The sequence below is a fragment of the Castor canadensis genome, chromosome 7 (assembly GCF_047511655.1).
Source record: "Castor canadensis chromosome 7, mCasCan1.hap1v2, whole genome shotgun sequence".
Classification (NCBI taxonomy): Eukaryota; Metazoa; Chordata; class Mammalia; order Rodentia; family Castoridae; genus Castor; species Castor canadensis.
In genome coordinates this window covers 127,849,680-127,867,859 of record NC_133392.1, presented here as the reverse complement: position 1 = coordinate 127,867,859, position 18,180 = coordinate 127,849,680, and the positions used below count along the sequence as shown (strand labels likewise).

General features: G+C 39.3%; 1 pseudogene; it reads right to left on the bottom strand.

Annotated features, from left to right (window-relative positions):
* Nucleotides 1–572: 572 nt before the first annotated feature.
* LOC109682415 (5'-AMP-activated protein kinase subunit gamma-1 pseudogene) lies at nt 573–1,494 on the bottom strand (annotated as a pseudogene).
* Nucleotides 1,495–18,180: the final 16,686 nt, after the last annotated feature.

The window sequence follows — 18,180 nt, the reverse complement described above, 5'->3', positions numbered from 1 at the left end:
TTTAATTAATTTGTCATGAAAAGCAATTATGTTGGCTAACCACACTGCCCTCCTCTTCCACCTAACCATTTCTCTTCATATGCATTACAGCCCCTTCCCACAATCCTCCCCAATCAAATCATGGTAAGAAATGCCAATAAATGGACTCAGCATCCTCCATATGGTATGAAATAGAATGAATAAAAACATCTTCATGAAGACTTTTGTTTTGTTATTATCTGAAGGTAGAATCAGGGCAGAGACAGAGGCAAAGGCAGGGTGAGGTCTAGGGATCTCTTAGAGATCAGAATTTGCCTGACAATCACAAGGCCCATGGTTCACCCTATAGGAGGGCTATGTCTAAGGGGACTGGAGCCAGGATTGGCTAGGCTGCAAGTTTTTCTCAATTGTGTGCGTGAGGGTAAGGACAGCTAAGAATCCATTCTCCTCTTTCCCTCCATGTTTTCCCAGATGGTGGAGGCCCTGAGCAGGAAACAGAGTCCTTTTTTCCCAAGGTTACATCTGGTTCCCAGAGCTTTGGGCAGGTAGAGAGTGGGGCATTCCCCCGGAGGCTGAGTAACCTGTTCCCCAGCTCAGGGCTTCTTCTCTCCATCTGTGACCACCAGGCCTGCAGGATGTCAGACAGTGATACTATTCCCTTGATCACATCATCTTCATCCACCACTACCAGGTGGTGAACCTCTGCTTCAACCAGCCTGTTGATAGATTGTCTCCAGAGTTTCATGCAAGTAGCATTTGAGAACAACCTCAAAATAGTGTGATTGATGTTGTAAGGCTTTGGTCACAGATGTGTCTAGGTTGTTGCAGGTCTTTCCTGCTGCCAGATTGATAACATCAAACTTGGAGTAGAAGTCCACCACATGCCCTTTCTCATCCACCACTGGCAGGGCTAAGACTCAATGTTGTACAAAGTTGCTCAGAGCCACATAGACAGGGGTGGTAGTGTGGACCATAGCAATATTGGCATAGGTGCCAATCTGTAGCTCTTCCAGAGACTTAGACATGAACTCTGGTTTCGGGAATTCAGTGATTAACAATTTGAGGAACTTGAGGATGTGCTCGTGAGTAAGGATGTACAAGGTGTTGCCTGATTCTGGGACAATAACTGGCAGCCTATGGATGTTGTTTCAAATTAATGAAGAGACAGCATCAAACAAGCTGGGATTAGGAGAAATGCAGACAAGTGGCTTAAAGGAGTCCTGCAGGTACTCCTCTCTCCAAGTTTCTATCTTGTGTTCTTCTAGCTCATAGATTTGTACCAAGGTAGACTTCTAGTAGTGGTGCAAGTTATTGATGAAATCATTGATGGTCAGGTGTCCACAAAACTTTCCTTCTTACCATCCCACAAAGGGGCAGCACACACATCAAAGCAAAGGAAGTCATCAAAGCAAAGAAAGTTTACTTTACCTGCAGGGAAGTATCAAATACAACCAATTTGGAGCTTGTGGGAATCAAGTCATAGCAGTCATGAGACTTCATGAAAGAGGTATACCCACTATTGTTGGATTCCGGGATCTCTTGAGGATGCTCATTTTCCAGATTAGGGAAACTATCTAAAGGACCCAGCAAAGATGACGACAACCTTGCTCTCGCGTGCAAACTTCTGAAAGGGCTTGAGGTGCTAACAGGAAAGGAGGCCCAAAGGGCCATGGCGTACATGGGCTCCAAGGAGGCAGCTAGGAGTCACTGCCGCTAAGGTCAACGGTACCGCGGACGCAAGGCAGGCACGCGAGGCCCTGTCCTAGGTAGGAGATGCGCCCAGCGAAAGAGCAGAGTAGAGTTACGCTACTGCTCGGGTACCCGGCTTCTCCTTGCTAGGGGTCAGCGCCTAGAGCTCTGGTCTCCTAACCCGGCCTCAAGCTCCCCAGCGCCCCCCAGCGTCTCCCAGCACCCCTCCGCTCCTCACCATCTCCATTGCAAGAGCTCTAACTACATTTAATGTGTTTAAGAAGATGGAAGGAGCTGGGTGTGGTAGTGGCACACCTTTAATCCCAGCTACTTAGGAGGCACAGGCGGAAGAATCATGAGTTTGAGGCTAATCTGAGAAAATCTCAGATTTTAGTGAAATCTTATCTCAAAAAAAAAAAAAAAAGAAGGCTTGAAGTGTCACTCAAGTAGTAGAGCACTTGCCTAGTAAATGCAAGGCCCTGGGTTCAATGCATAGTACTTTAAAAAAAAAAAAAGAAGGTCGAAGGAAGCCTGTGCTTACTAAAGAGGTACATGGAAGATATTTATTTACTTTTTTTTTTTTTTTTTTGCGGTTCTAGGGCTTGAACTCAGGGCCTTCACCTTGAGCCACTCCACCAGCCCTATTTTTGTGAAGGGTTTTTCGAGATAGGGTCTCGCGGAACAATTTTCCTGGACTGGCTTCGAACCGGGATCCTCCTGATCTCTGTTTCCTTTATTTATTTATTTATTTATTTGTGGTACTGGGAATTGAACACAGGGCCTAGAAATCTACCTCTCAAGCCACACCCTAGCCTTTTTGTTTGTATTTTGGTTTTGCCCAGTATGGCCTCTAACTAGAAATTCTTCTGTCTCCGCCTCCCCAGTAGCTGGAATTATAGGCATGGTGATTTCTTAATTCTATTATTTCTTTTACATTTTTTGGATGACATTTTCCTGTAAAGAAAAAAGAAATTCGTCTTCATCCAGTGGGAATTAACCATAGTTTCTATCTAAAGGATAGGGTAAATGCTCTTTTTCCTTACCAATTTTCAGAACAGTGTATGTCTAAATTTCTTTCCCTTAGTTCTCTTTCTTGTTCAGCATCACTATGAATTTAATTTTATTTATGCAATATATACAATCATTATTATTGTTTTTATTTCAAATATCCTAAATTTGGTCAATGAGAACCCCTTCAAACTGGCTGCTTGTGCTTGTGATTTATCTGTAAGTTTTTGAGAGCTTCCTTATTTTCTGGCCCAGAAAGATACCCCAGGATCACTTTGTACTTTCCCTGCCCCATACTTTTCATAAGCTGTTTCATTTTAGTGAAAAACTATAATTAAGGGTCACAATATAAGTGTTAGGTGTACTTACTAATATTTGAATTTGCCTTCATCTGGATTTTCCTGAAAGCAGACCCTGAGACAAAGACTTCAGGACAGGTAGTTTATTTGGAAGTAATCCCAAGAAGTATAAATCAGGAAGCAAAAAAATGAATCAGGGAAAGGAGAAAAGCCAATAAAGGGTGTTTTAATGAACAGATTACTGTTATAGGAAATTATCCCGAGAATCCTATGAGCCACCAAGAATGTGTCCCTTGTATTGGACTGTTCTGTAGCTTCAGGTGAACTCAGAGCAGGCATAAGGGGACAGGAGACAAGGTATCCATAGAATCTACTACAGGTTGTTGTTGCTTCCAGGTGCTTTCAAAAGACAATGCTGGGAAATAGAGTTTTGTTGTTGTTGCTGCTGTTGTTGTTGTAGTGGAGGTACAATGATATCTACAAAATTTTTTTACCATTTATCGTAGTTGAATTTACCCCATATTGTTCTCCTTTATCCCCCTTCCTCCCAGAAATAGTTTTTAAAGCTGAATTTATATTAACATTTCATATTCAAAATAAATATTACAGGATCTTTTTCTTTAATTTGAATTTTATAACCCTTTTATAGTGAAAGTCTTAGCATTTAGTAACATTAACATTTACTTGTTTTATTTTACAAAATATATTAGATTAAAAATTGTATTAACAATATTACTACAAATATTAAAATTATTGAATGACATTTAAGATTTCTTTGAAGTTTTATTCCTCCTTAAGATATGCCCTCTTGAGACTGAGGGTATGGCTCAGCAGTACAGTGCTTATCTAGCATATGCGAGGCCCTAAATTTGATCTCCAGCATTAAAAAAAAAAAATTATATCCTCCTGACTGTTTCCAGAATATATAAGGAACTCATACAACTCAATGATAAAAAGACAAATAACCCAATTAAAACATAGGAAAAGTATGTCCATACTAGACATTTCTACAAAGAAGATCTTATACAAATGGACAATAGTACATGAAAAGTCACTGAGGAAATGAAAATCAAAACTACAATGAAATGTAAATTCACACACACACCAGCATGACTGAAATAAGACAGCCAATATTAAGTTTTTACCAGGGTAGAGAGAGACTGGTACCTCATTTGTTGATAGTGAGAATGTAAAATGGTATAACACTTTGGAGAACTATTTGGCAATTCATCAAAATGTCAAAAAACAGAGCTACCATATGTCCAAACAATTCTACTCCTATACAAATGGAAACATATGTCCACACAAAAATGCCTGCCTAGCAAGTATGAGGCCCTGACTTCAAACCTCAGTACCACTAAAAAAAAAAAGTCATGACAGGCTTGTTAGACAGTAAATTCATTTGTTTTAATTTAAGTTTGGAGTTGCTTAGTTTTTCTATTTTTTTTTTGTTTCATTCTTTTTTTGGATCACATTGCCTGTTGACTTTATTTCTCTTAATTAAAAGTAAATTTCACTATGTATGTGGCTTGTGCCTGTAGATTTTTGGGAGGTTGAGGCAAGATTGCTTGGGCCCAGGTATTTAAAATCAGCCTGGGCAACACAGGGAGATCATGTCTCCAAATATTAATCGGTCAATTTTTGTGGTAAGAACACTTAATATCTATTGTCTGGGAAAATTTCAAGTACACAAGACATCATTTATATATAATATATAGTCACCATGCTGTACATTAGGTCCCTAGAACTTACTGAACTTATAACTGAAAGTTTATACCCTTTTACTAATATCTTCCCTTTTCTTCACCCCTAGGCCCTGGTAACTACCATTCTACTCTCTGTTACAATGAATTTGGCTTTTTTCAAAAGAGTGCACAGATAAGTGAAATCATGCAATATTTGCTACTGGCTTTTTTTTAAAACTTAGTATAATGTTTTCCAGGCTCATTCATGTTGTCATAAAGAGCAAGATTTCCTTCTTTTTCAAGGCTGAGTCATTCTCCATGGTGGTATATGTATACACATACACACACACACACACACACACATACACACATATATACATATATATGTATATATATATTTACTTAGTCACATTTTCTTTTATGCATTCACCTGTTAACAGACACTGATTGTTTCCATCTTGGCTATCGTAAGTAATGCTGCAAGGAGCAGAGGAGTACAGATATCTCTCCAACATATAGATTTCATTGCCTTTGGATATATACCCAGAGGTGGGATTAGTGGATCATATGATAGTTCTATTTTTTCATTTTTTACTCTTTAGTTTTTTGAAGAAATTCATACTGTTTTTATAATGCCTGAGCCAATTTGCATTCCCACTAATAGGTTTCCCTTTGTTCCATGTCCTTGCCAAGACTTGTTTTTTTCTCCTTTTTGATAAAATTCAGGTTTGAGATGATTATTTCAGAGCTGCAAAATAAATAAACAAATAAAGTGTACAGTTCAGTGGCATTAAGTATATCCACTTTGTTGTACATCTCCAACCCTTTTTCATTTTCCCAAATTGAAACCTCTGTATCCATTAAACTCTACTCCCTCTTTTTCCTGTTCCTCCAACTTTGGCATCCACTATTATACTTTCTGTCTCTATAAATCAGACTACTCTAAGTACCTTCCACAAGTGAAATTATGTACTCTTGTAACTGGCTTGTTTCATTTACCATAATGTCTTTAAAATCCATTGTCAGAATTTTCTTCCTTTTTAAGATTGAATAATATCCCATTGTATGTATATACCAGGTTTTGTTTATCCATTTGTCTATTGATAGACACTTGGGTTGCTTCCACCTTTGGCTATTGTGGATAATGCTATAAACAAGAATATACAAATAATCTTCGCATCCCTATAGCCAATTCTTTTTGGAATATACCTAGAAGTAGAATTGCTGACCATCCTCATTGATTTTTACAGCTGCAGAATATTCCAGTTGGGGATATAACTGCTTTAAGCAATTTCCCATTGATGGATATTTTGGATAATTTCCAAATTTTTGCTATCATAAATATTATCACAATGAAAACAGCCATGTACATATGTTGTGGGTATGTTGTGTTATACTTGTGGGTTTTTCATCTTTCTAGTCACCCTGGCTTCTTCAGGTCAATTCCCTCTGATCATTCACACTCTATTCAGAGCACCTGAATCATTCTATTGCTTTTGTAACTTGGTGTAGTCACGAGAAACTCGGTGGGACTTTCTGTAATCATTACCATTTCCATGTCACTCTTGGGAACACAGGAATCTTTTACTGCTCTCTTGTTACTCTGGGGATCTAGAGTACAACACCTAGCCATCTCCACTCTGGGACTTGCTCCCTTTTTTGTGTGTCCTAGCTAGTAAAGAATGCAAAGTTTCACTTTGTGCTTGGATTCCTACCATAAATGAAGTTTCTGCCATAACCACACTGCAACAGTAAAATCCAAGCTCAATTCATTCTCCATTCTATTTTCTTCCCCTCAACTTTCACCTCTATCTCAACATACTCCCAAGCCAATGTTAACTGCAGAAATCTTGCTCTCCTATATCATACGCAGGTTTTAATTCTTGAAAGCTATGAAACAACTTTTTGGTCTGACATGTCATTTCTTCCCAGAGGTAGTAAATGAGGAAGTAATCCAATGGAAAAAAGTTATAAGGAAATGCAAAGAGAGAGAAAAAGACAGTCTAATTCACTTATTCTTCCATAAATTAAGATCAATCTTTTTAATAACATAAGAATCTTTTAGAAGAAAACTATAATTTTCATAACATAAATTACAGGAATCCAGTCTCTTGCTAGGGGTGAGGACATAAAACCTGATTGTGTTGGCAGAGCACTGGAGACAGTTCTGCCTTTCTTCTCTCTGTTGGGCTGAACCAGGCCCAGCTGCATACACTGAGCAAGGTTTCTCACATACCTAGAAATGTTCTGACAATTTCTGCTCTCAGGTGTCTTCTTTCCCAATTCATACAAGTTTCCCAGGGTTAATTAATTGGCAGGAAGAGGACCATCTATTTGAGGACAACTACATTCTTGGTCCCAAGGAAAGAGACTCCTATTTTCCAAGGGTGCCCATGCATTTCCATAAGGGGAGCCCTGAAGAGACCAATTTAGGGAAGAAAACAAAAGAGACAGAATTTTCTGGTTTTGGAGACAGTCCCAGCTGTGTCACCAACCAGTTATATAATCACAGGAAAACCACTTAACCTTTAAACTTATAACATTTTATCTATAAAGTGGGTAGGACCCTGTTTCCAAAGGGCCCAAATAAGGCTCAGAAGTGATAACATAGTTGAAGAGCCTCATACACTGCTTGTCCTTGTGCAAACATATAGCATTGTAATTGCGAGGATGATTGTTTCCTGTGTTGCCAAATTAGCTAATGGATTTCCTGAATATGGAGCATGCATCTGCTCAGGTTTTAGCTGCTATGTTAGGTTCCAGGGTAGACAAACTGAGTAACTGAGTTTCCTCTCCCATCTAAACTGTTCGTTTTGTGAGTTGGCCCTGCTCCAGCTTGGACTGGCATTGAACAGGTTCCATCCAGGAAGTGCTGCCTGGCCAACCTGAGCCTCCTGAGATAAGAGGTTGGAAAATCAGTATCTGGTTCCTGTGCATCATAGATAAGGGCTTCTCTGCTCTTGGCTCTTATCTCCAGTTTTTGTGCTGCCTCATTCCACTTTTGTCCTCACCTCTTGCTGCTTTCCCTCTTTCCCCACTTATGCTCATAAATGTGCCTGTTTTGTTTGTTTGTTTGTTTGTTTGTTTGTTTTTTGGTGGTGATGGTGGTGGTAGTGGAGTTTGAACTCAGGGCTTCACTCTTGGTAGAGAGGTGCTCTAACACTTGAGCCATGCCCCCAGCCCTTTTTTTGCTTTAGTTATTTTTCAGGTAGAATTTCACATTTTGCTGAGGGCCATCTCACAATTCCCCAGCTAGGGCCTTCTATATAGCTAGGATTGCAGGCGTGTGACACCATGCATGGTTTATTTGTTGAGATGGGTGGATTTGATAACTTTGTGCCAGAACTGGCCTCAAACAAAGATTCTCCCAATTTCCACCTGTCAAGTAACTGGGATTATAGGCATGAGCCACCACACCTGGCCTCATAAATGTACTCTTTAGGCTCCAACCCAAACTCTGGTACAGAGCTTTAGAGATTTAGACCCATCAATCATATCTATCTCTATCTGTATATCTATCTGTGTATCTATCTGCATGCCTCACACTTGGCATGAAATAACTCTGTATTGTACACAATTTCCCAGAATTTCTTCATGAGATTAAGCGCCAGTGTTAATGACAACTAACTTGATAATTCATTCTTTATTGACTTCCTTCTCTTCCCTTTTTTATCCCTCACTTCCTTCCCAGTGTTTGTTTCCCAAACCTCCTAGTAAACTACTTGCTCTTGAATCCTTGTCTCAGGGTTTGTTTCTAGGAAATTCTAATTAAGGCATACACTCCCCAAGGAGAAATAAATTCCTCTGATGTATACAGGGACTAAATCCCCTCCACCTATCACTCTTGTCTCACTCAGAAACCTCCTCATGTGTGCTAAGTTACATATGAACAGTACACATCAGTCCACTTACTCTGCCATAGATTCAGATTCTAAATTCAGTTTTGGTTTATCTGGGGCATCATGTTATACCTGCAAGAGGAAGGAACTGAGAGCTAGACGAAGAAAGTGACTGTATTTGTGCTGAGATTTTGTATATCTGGATTTGGTCAAGAGTTAAGGGACTGGGCTGGAGGTGTGTGACTCAAGTGGTATAATGCTTGTTTTGCAAGCATGAAGCCTTGAGTTCAAACCCAAACATCTATTTATAGTCGCTCCTAGATGGGGTTTGGATGTGGAAGCTTAGATGGGTTTCTGTGTCACAATGTGTCACATTAATGTGTCACATTAATACCTGCAGCATGATGACATGAACCTGGAGCTTTGCAAAGACTTTACTAAAGACTTGAAGGTGACATGGGAAATGAACACAGAGAGTAAAATGGTATTAGATCACCTGTCTCACAAATTATAGCCTGTTCTTTTCAGCTAGTGATATATATTCCCATTTATCTCCAAGGTACCTCCATGTGTTGTTCAGAGTTTCCATCTCTGTTGTTTCCAGAATCAGGAGTGATTTTGATTGTCTTTGTAGGTCCCACATATTTCACCTTTATCAAAATATTTGTTTAGGAAGGGCTGAGTTTCCCCCAAGCAATAGGATTGCAAGTTTAAGGCCAGCCTGGGCTATTTAGCTAACCCCTGTCCAAAACAAGCAAACAAACAAGTAAAATCTATTGACTCAATATAGGGCATAATCTTAATTCATCTTATAGAGACTTCCTTTGTCAAGATGAGACTTTGAACTCCAGATGTCTGCATTTTTTTTTTTCTTGTTCTAGAACTTTTTGCCAGCTCTGCACACAGTGGCCACTGGGTATCTTAGAGGCCACTCTGGATACTCCCCTGCCTTGCTCACAGGCTTGTCTCCTCTCACCATCACTGACCTAATACCTAGGTTTTCTAAGCAAGGTTATAATTATCTAAGCATTCCTTCCTATTATGCTCTCCATCTACCCTAAGGCTTTTGGGAAGACTGTTTCAAAACACATGAAGATTACATAATAATCTACTTTTATAAGGTTTTAGATAAGTTGAAGGCTAGATTTTTGAAGACTGGCTGGTCAACCAGTTGCCAACTGTAGACTTTTGCCATCCCCAGAGCAAGGGCAGGCTTGTGAGTGAGTCCACACTTATCCCCGGAGAGATTCTAAAGAATACTGTATTCCTATTTCAAAGCACCAAAGGCCTCTTAACTCCCATCAGCTTTTATTATTCAGAAAACATCATCGTAGGTGAGAGTGGCTTACTCTAGTTTGGAGAAGTTAATTTTATGACTTTTCCTGGCAACAGAACAAAATACAGATGAAGAAGCCCAGAGGGCCTATTTTATTTTTCAGCTTTATTAAGAATCCATAGTTCTCAGGAATAACCTTGAGCAACTGGCCTGAGCCTATCTTGTTATTGCTGCTGTTGCTAAGTTATCAAGAAAAATTGCCAACAGCATGGACAGCTGTTGAGATCAGAAACATCCATCCCCTGGGCCAAGATGCAGGTTGAGCACATATGAGCACTTGTATGAAGTTAGTTATAGAAAAACACAGCCATATCTTTCCTAACACCTAACCATTAAGATAAGTTTATGTGTGTATGTGTTTATTTACTTAATTGAAAAAGATGTCCTGTATTTTTCTTGTGATTGAATTAGAAAAGAGTTGGATCAGAGCACTAGGAAACCATATCTAATATATTAGTCAAGGTTCTCCAGAAAGACAGAACCAGTAGGTCTGAACCAGGGTGAGCATCCCTAATGTGAAAATCCGAACCCCAAAATGCACCAAAATCCAAAACTTTTTAAGTGCCCACATGATGCTACAAGAAAATTGTACCCATGATTTCATTGACAGATCATAGTCAACATGTAAGCAACTAAAGGCCAGGCACATTTGCAATCCCAGCTCCTTTGGAGGTAGAAGTAGGAAGATTGAAGTCTGAGTCCAGCCTTGGACAAAAGTAGAGGAGCCTATCTAAAAGAGAAAACTAAAAGCAAAAGGACTGGGGACATGTCTCAAGTAGTAGAGTACAAATTACCTTTAGGCTATATATATAAGACGTATGTAAAATATAAATGAATTTTGTGTTTAGACTTGGGCTCCATTCCCAAGATATCTCATTATGCATATAGAACTATTCCAAAATCCAAAGTCTGAAATACTTCTGGTTCCAAGCATTTGAAAAAGAGATACTGAATTTATAGATTGGTAGATAGGTAGGTAGGTAGATAGATAGATAGATAAATGAGAGGGGAGTTACTAGAGGAATTGGCTCACACGACTATGGAGTCTGAGAAGTCCCACAGTAGCTGTGCTCAAGTTTAAGAATCTGGGATTTGGGTAGTGTGGCATACTCCAAGTCTAAAATGTTCAGGGAAAATTATGGTGGTGTTCTCAGTCCAAAGTCAAAGGCTTGGGACCCCAGAGAGTCACTGGTGTAAATACTAGAGGTTGGAGAGTTGGAGTTCTGACGTCCAAGGGCAGAAAAAGAGTGTTTTAGGCTCTGTGCATGTGGGTTGGAAGTAAGAGAGAGGAAGGGAGAGAGAATGAATTATCTTTTCTTTGCCTTTTTTTTAATTCAGGCCCCACCCAACCAGTTGATTGGATGATACCCATCCACATTGAGGGAGAATCTTCTCCATTCAGCCCACCAACTCACACTCAGAAATAATGATTTACCAATTGTTTAAAGATTCTTTAATCTAGGATATTAGATCAAGGGCAAACACAACAAGGGGATTGGACTATGAGCACATGATAAAAGCGAGAGCACACAAGGGAGGGGTGAGGATAGGTAAGACACCTAAAAAACTAGCTAGCATTTGTTGCCCTTAACGCAGAGAAACTAAAGCAGATACCTTAAAGCAACTGAGGCCAATAGGAAAAGGGGAACAGGTACTAGAGAAAAGGTTAGATCAAAAAGAATTAACCTAGAAGGTAACACACACGCACAGGAAATTAATGTGAGTCAATGCCCTGTATAGCTATCCTTATCTCAACCAGCAAAACCCCTTGTTCCTTCCTATTATTGCTTATACTCTCTCTACAACAAAATTAGAGATAAGGGCAAAATAGTTTCTGCTGGGTATTGAGAGGGGGAGTGGGAGGGGGTGGAGTGGGTGGTAAGGGAGGGGGTGGGGGCAGGGGGGAGAAATAAACCAAGCCTTGTATACACATATGAATAATAAAAGAAAAATGAAAAAAAAAAAAAAAGATTCTTTAATCTAGTCAAGTTGACATCTAAAACTAATCATTACACCTGGTAAGTCACACTTGCTTAAACTGTTCTGTAGGCTTGAGAGTTAGTGAGGATCTGAACATCAAGCAAGAGGCTTCATCTGGTCAAGCTGGCATCTGAAATTCAAACACCTCAAGGCTTTCTATTCTTAAAGTTTTAAAAAGTGCCAAATGTAGTTTCTGATATGTAGCAGGAGTTTAATAAAGTATTTTGAAGGAATGGATGAATTTTAATGACATCTTTTTTAAAAAGTGAGTGGAGAAAATGACTAGAGAAGTGAGTTCAAAGGATCAAGTAATCATTTTGTGAAGAAGGACTGAGAATAAAGTAGGTCAAATAAATGGAGGATGACTGTGTTTTGGTCTCAAAGAAATCCTGGTTGCTTGGGGACTGATAAAGATTCTGTATGGACTTGAAATTTCCTGTGTGTCCCAACATCAGCTCTGAAGATCTAGTAGTAGAAGCAGATCCACCCAGATGTGCTGTCTGTCCTTCTCTGTTTTATTTTTTTAGTTTTTATTTGATGGAATGGAACATGATTCTCCTCTTTTATACTTCCTGCCATTGCTGGAATGACAGGCATGCTACCACACACGGCTTTACAGTTTTTTTTTTCGGTTGAGATGAGGTCTCAAACTTTTTTTTTTTTTTTTTGGTTGGGTTGGCCTACAGCCTCGATCCTCACAATCTCACCCCCTGTGCAGCTTGGGATGACAGGCATGTGCCATTGCACCTAGTTGCTACTGGTTAAGATGGGGTTTCTTGAGCTCCCTGTCCAGGATGGCCTTGAACCTCAGTCCTTTTGACCTCTGCCTCCTGAGCAGCTAGGATTACAGGTATGAGGCACCATACCTGTTTTGTTTTGTGAGATAGTTTCTTTATGTTGTTCTAGCTGGCCATGAACTCCTGGGCTCAAGTAACCTTCTGCTTCAGTCTCCCAAGTAAGTGTGTGCCATCACACTCAGCAATATTATTTATTTATTTAGTTTTGCTCAGTGCTGGTGATTGAACCCAAGACCTCACACATGCTAGACAAGTTCTCTATCACTATAGCAATGCTACATCCTTAGCTTGAGAGTGTTCTTTCTGACTGCAGTTTCTACCTGAGATAATGTAAGCCTGGGACTTCTGGCTATCATTTTTCCTATAGTAGAGAGAAACCAAGTGAGTGGAAGAGTACTAGATAATATCAACACCTAGCATTTTGTAAGTACTTAGAAAATGTTAGTTTCCCTTCACCATAAACCTTATAAATTCATTGCTCACTCAAATATCTTTGTATTCTTTAGCTTTTTGGATGACAAATGGTCCTTCTTGGACCTCTAATTTATTTCCTTTTCCTCAGTTAAAGAGCTAATCTAAGAGGATTTGTTGAATGTCAGCTGTACAACACTAGGAAGAGTTTTACAGAACTAAACACAGAAATAAACAGGACAGATACAGTCTCTGTCCTCAAGAAATTATTATTTAAGGTTTAGGGGGAAAACAGACAAAATGCAAGGACAATATACCAGATACAATGACAGAATTGGGCACTGGAGGCTGTGGGTTGGTGGGCGAGATCTTTTGGCAACATGCAGGGCAGGGGAAAGAAACTTTGGTCTGCATAGTTGCATTCTCCATCCACTTCAGCATACATAAGTACTCCAGCTGATGATTCTGGTATTGCATATAATCACCCAACTTCTGTGCTGCAGTAAAGAGTGCTGCAGTCTCGATCTGTGCTAATAGGGACTTCTGAAGTTTCTCTACAAATACTGTCTTTCCAGAACAAAGAGCTGGAAGATTAGGACAGCTAGGGCTTCCATCCAAATTCAGCCATGGCTCCTAGGAAGGGGGGAGGACTGGAATAACTGGTTGTAAGGTGGTGTGGGGAATGAGGCAGGAGACAGCAAAGACTAGAGAGCAGGGGTGAACATCCTGGAAGAAATGCAGATATTTGCACAACAGCTCCTCTGCCCCAGCTATTTATCTGTCTTATCAGAAAGTCTGATTCCTAGACTGGGGGCATGGCTCAAGTGGTAGCATGCTTACCTAGCGAGTGCAAGGCCCCAGTCTTTCTCCCTCCCTTGCAAAAGAAACAAAGCCTAATTCCTCAGTACTATCAGGGAGAATCTTCACTGTCTCTACAAAGGAAATAGGAAGAATATTTCTCCCCTGTCCATAAGAAGTATCAGACCACAAACATTTGAAAAAAGGCTCAGTCTCACTAGTGATTTAAAAAAATGTAAATTAAGCTCTGGAGGCATGGTTCAAGTGGTAGAGTGCAACTCTGAATTCAAATCCCAGTACTGCCAAAAAAAACTTGCAAATTATAACAATGGGTACCACTTTTTACCTTTCGAATTAGTGAAAATAAGATCCTCCATTTTCTCAGGGTTAGAAGGGTATAAGCAAATAAGAATTCCCAGGTACTATGGGTGAAAGAGTAGGTTGGAAAGCAATTGACTTAATGATTTCATTTGTCTGTCCATTCTAAGATGGGAAATTGGCATATGGAGGGCATAGTAAACAGCTTTTGGGGTATCTTCCCAGCATATAATGCTTCACCCTTCTCTAAGAACACTGGGCCAAGCCTTGTATGCACATATGAATAATAAAAGAAAAAATAAATAAAAAAATAAAAATTAAAAATAAATAAATAAATAAATACCAAAAAAAAAAAAAAAAAAAAAAAAAAAAAGAACACTGGGACCTGGCCTATTGTCATCACCACCTTCCTTATTCTAGCCTCAGAAGTAGAATCTTGATCCATTGGTCACTGTTGGTTGGACTAGAATAGACACCTGACCAAACTAGATCAATTATATTCTTTCTCACCTAGGAATTCTGGTTTACTTTAGGCTATCTTGAATGGGAGTATAAAAATTTAGGAGGTGTGTCAGGGCTATTATCATCCTGATGGACTGAAGAAAAGGGAAAGCAAGTCAATAGAGGAGAATGGGGCAGAGATGTGAAGAGAAACAGATAAAAAACAGACAAAAATATTCCCTTGTTCATTCAGCTGCATGTTCTAATCACTTTCTGCATTTCTTACTCTTCATTCCGTAAAACACTCCAGTATCCTGAAAATAGTTTATGTTTTTTTCCTTACAATAACTTGGGATATTTCAGCACTTGGGAGGTTGAGGCCAGAGGCTCATGAGTTTGAGACCAGCCTGGGCTACATAGCAAGACCCAGTCTCCAATATTGAAAAAAAAGGTAAATTGGATGAGGTGTATCCAAAAGCTTATTATAGTTTTGTTGATAATAAGAGGATGGTTGAGTATATAATTATATATTATTTGTACAGTATATTACCAAATTGCCATTAAATATTTTGGGGAACTATTTAATGACATGTAAAATTTTTGACATACAACCATAAGCAAAAGTATTAAGGTATATAATTTTCCCTTAATAGATTAAAAAGTTACAGATACACAAAACTTTTAGCAATACTTACCCTGGGATGAACTTTTATCTTTTACTTCATTTACCTTTTTTTAAAATTTGAGTTTAAACACAGAGTATTGTTGCAGGAAGTTGCTAGCTGAGATAGGGGGACATTGAGGCAATTTAGTAGGAAACAACGTTTTATCATGCCAGCACAGACTCAGTGGACTCATGTCCAAAGGCTGAGCCCTGAGAACAAAGGGGTCTCACCTTATATACCCTTTCAAGCAGGTTACAGAAGCAAAACACAAGGTCTAATCCATATATAGTTATATTTAACTTTATAGGCTACTTTACCTAGCTACGTGAGTTTTTCCCCTCCCCAGTGCTACGTGACCTTCCTCAAGTTCAGATTTCTCAGGTTTTATCTCTCTGCTATGCCATCCCTACCTCCCTGCTACTTTCTCAGTACTCAGGTCTAGTCTGTCTTCTTTTGATCCTCCTCCTTGCTACACTATAGCTAATATAATTAAGGCTAAATTAGAAACATTTTTGATGTTGCTGTATACTTTTTAATTGCTATCTTTTTTTTTCTTTTTTGGTGGGACTGGGGTTTGAACTCAGGGCTTCGTGCTTGCAAAGCAGGCACTCTACCGCCTGAGCCACACCTCCAGTCCACTTGCTATCATTTTAATGATAACATAATTTTGTATTGTAAAAGGGTATCATAATTTATCAAGCCAGTGCTTACTATTAGGTTTTTAGTTTGCTTGTTTGTTTGGTTTTTTTATCATTTTAGGCAATACTGTGAAAAACATCTTCATTGCATAAAGCTTTCTTCCACATTTCAGATTATTATTATTATTTTTAGTAGTGGAATCATTAGGGCAGAACGTTACTATGATTCATGAATCATTTTAGCCACAGTGCTCACTCTAAAAGCTTAGCCTACTTTCCTCCACCATCTGAAACAAGATTAGTGTCCAGGTCTAGCTTGCTGCCTCAGTAGCTAGCCTATTTGTTAATCTAAATAACAAATGTAGCTTTTTAATGTGGGTTTAAAAATTAGTACATCTCTTTGCTTCAATTTGCATTTCTCTGGTCACTAAGTTAGACATTTTTCATATTTGTTAATTCCTATAATTCATCCTTTATGAATTACCCATTTCCTGACTCTGTACTTTTATTCATTGGAAATTCTTTGTGATTCTCATGTTGACTTTTATAGAATCTTTATGGAGGGGTTGGGGTGTGGTTCAAGTGATAGAGCACCACCTATCTAGCAAGTGTGAGGCCCTGAGTTCAAACCCTAGATTTAAAAAAAAAAAAAAAAGGAACCAGTGTTGAAAAAGTTTGAAGTATGTGAGAAGAATCAATAGCATTTAGGACAAGTCATGGTTTATGGTAATTCCATTTGATTCTCTCTCTCTCTCTCTCTCTTTTGATAAGAAGCAAAAGACCTCAGGACTGAGGATGTGGCTCAGAAGTACCGGGCTTGCCTAGCATACAGGAGGCATTGGGTTCAAATGCACTGAGAGAGAGAGAGACAGGGACAGAGACAGACAGACAGAGAGAGAGAGAGGGAAGAGGGAGAGAGAAAGGATGAAAAGAAGGAAGGGAGGGCCAAGTGTAGTGGCATAAGTCTTTAATTCCAGTTACACAGGAGGCCAAGATAGTAGAATTGCTGTTGGAGGTTGGCCCTGGGCAAAAATAAGCAAGATTCTATCTGAAAAATAAACTGAAAGCAAAAAGGCTGGGAAGTAGGAGGAGGCATGCCTCAACTGGTAGAGCACTTGCCTACCAAGTTCAAGGCCCTAAGATCAAACCTTAGTAATTGCCAGAAAACAAACAAGCCAACAAACAAAACCTTGAAGTCTTTTCAACTCCTTCTTGAACCCTGGGTCCCATGCTTTCTACACAAGCACTCTACCACTTGAGCTATGCTCCCAGCCCTCAACTTCTTTTTTTCATTGCTCTCCCTGAAGCTGGATAGTCATCTATGAATTATCCCCTTACTCATCTCATGAATCCCTCTTCTAACTGTGGCACCACTACCTTAATTTAGATTTTTTTTTTTTTAGTACTGGGGTTTGAACCCAGGGCCTACACCTTGAGTCACTCTGCCAGCCCTTTTTTGTGAAGGTTTTTTTTTTTTTGAGATAGGGTCTTGTGAACTATTTGCCCAGTCTGGCTTAGAAACATGACCTTCTTGATCTCTGCCTCCTGAGTAACAAAGATTACAGGCATGAGCCACTACAACCGACTTAATTTAGCTTTTCTAGTAAACATCTGTTGTTTTGTCTGTCAGGCATTCTCCTTCTTGTGGGAAATACCTCTACTCCAATTCTATCTACCTCCTGCCGTAGGTTTGTTTTGTTTTGTTTTGTTTTTTTCAGTTCTGGGACTTGGCCTCAGGGCCTACATTCTGAGCCACTCCACCAGCCCTCTTTTGTGAAGGTTTTTTTTTTGAGATAGGGTCTCGTGGAATGCTTTGCCCAGGCTGGCTTCGAACCGTGATCCTCCTGATCTCTGCTTCCTGAGTAGCTAGGATTATAGATGTGAGCCACTGGTGCCCAGCTTGCTGTAGTTTTTCATGTCCATATTTGGCCATTCCCACCTGTCTATGGTTGATTGGTCTAGGATCAGTCATTTGATCCACACTGGACTGAGTTTCTTCTTACCTTTCTATTTGTTTTGGGTCTTTTTTGTGGTACTGGGGTTTGAATTCAGGGCCTCATGCTTGCTAGCTAGGTGCTCTACCCCTTGAACCTTTCTGCCAGCCCTTTTTATATTTAGAACTAAGATAATGAAGGTAATCCTTCTTCAGAAAGATCTTCTGACTGTAGGTATTTAATAATTATTAACAATTATTTAACAATTAATAATTATTTAATTGTTTATGAAATACTTAATATTTAATAATTAAAAACAGAAGTTGTGGCTATATTTAATGACACATGGATTGAAGAATAAAG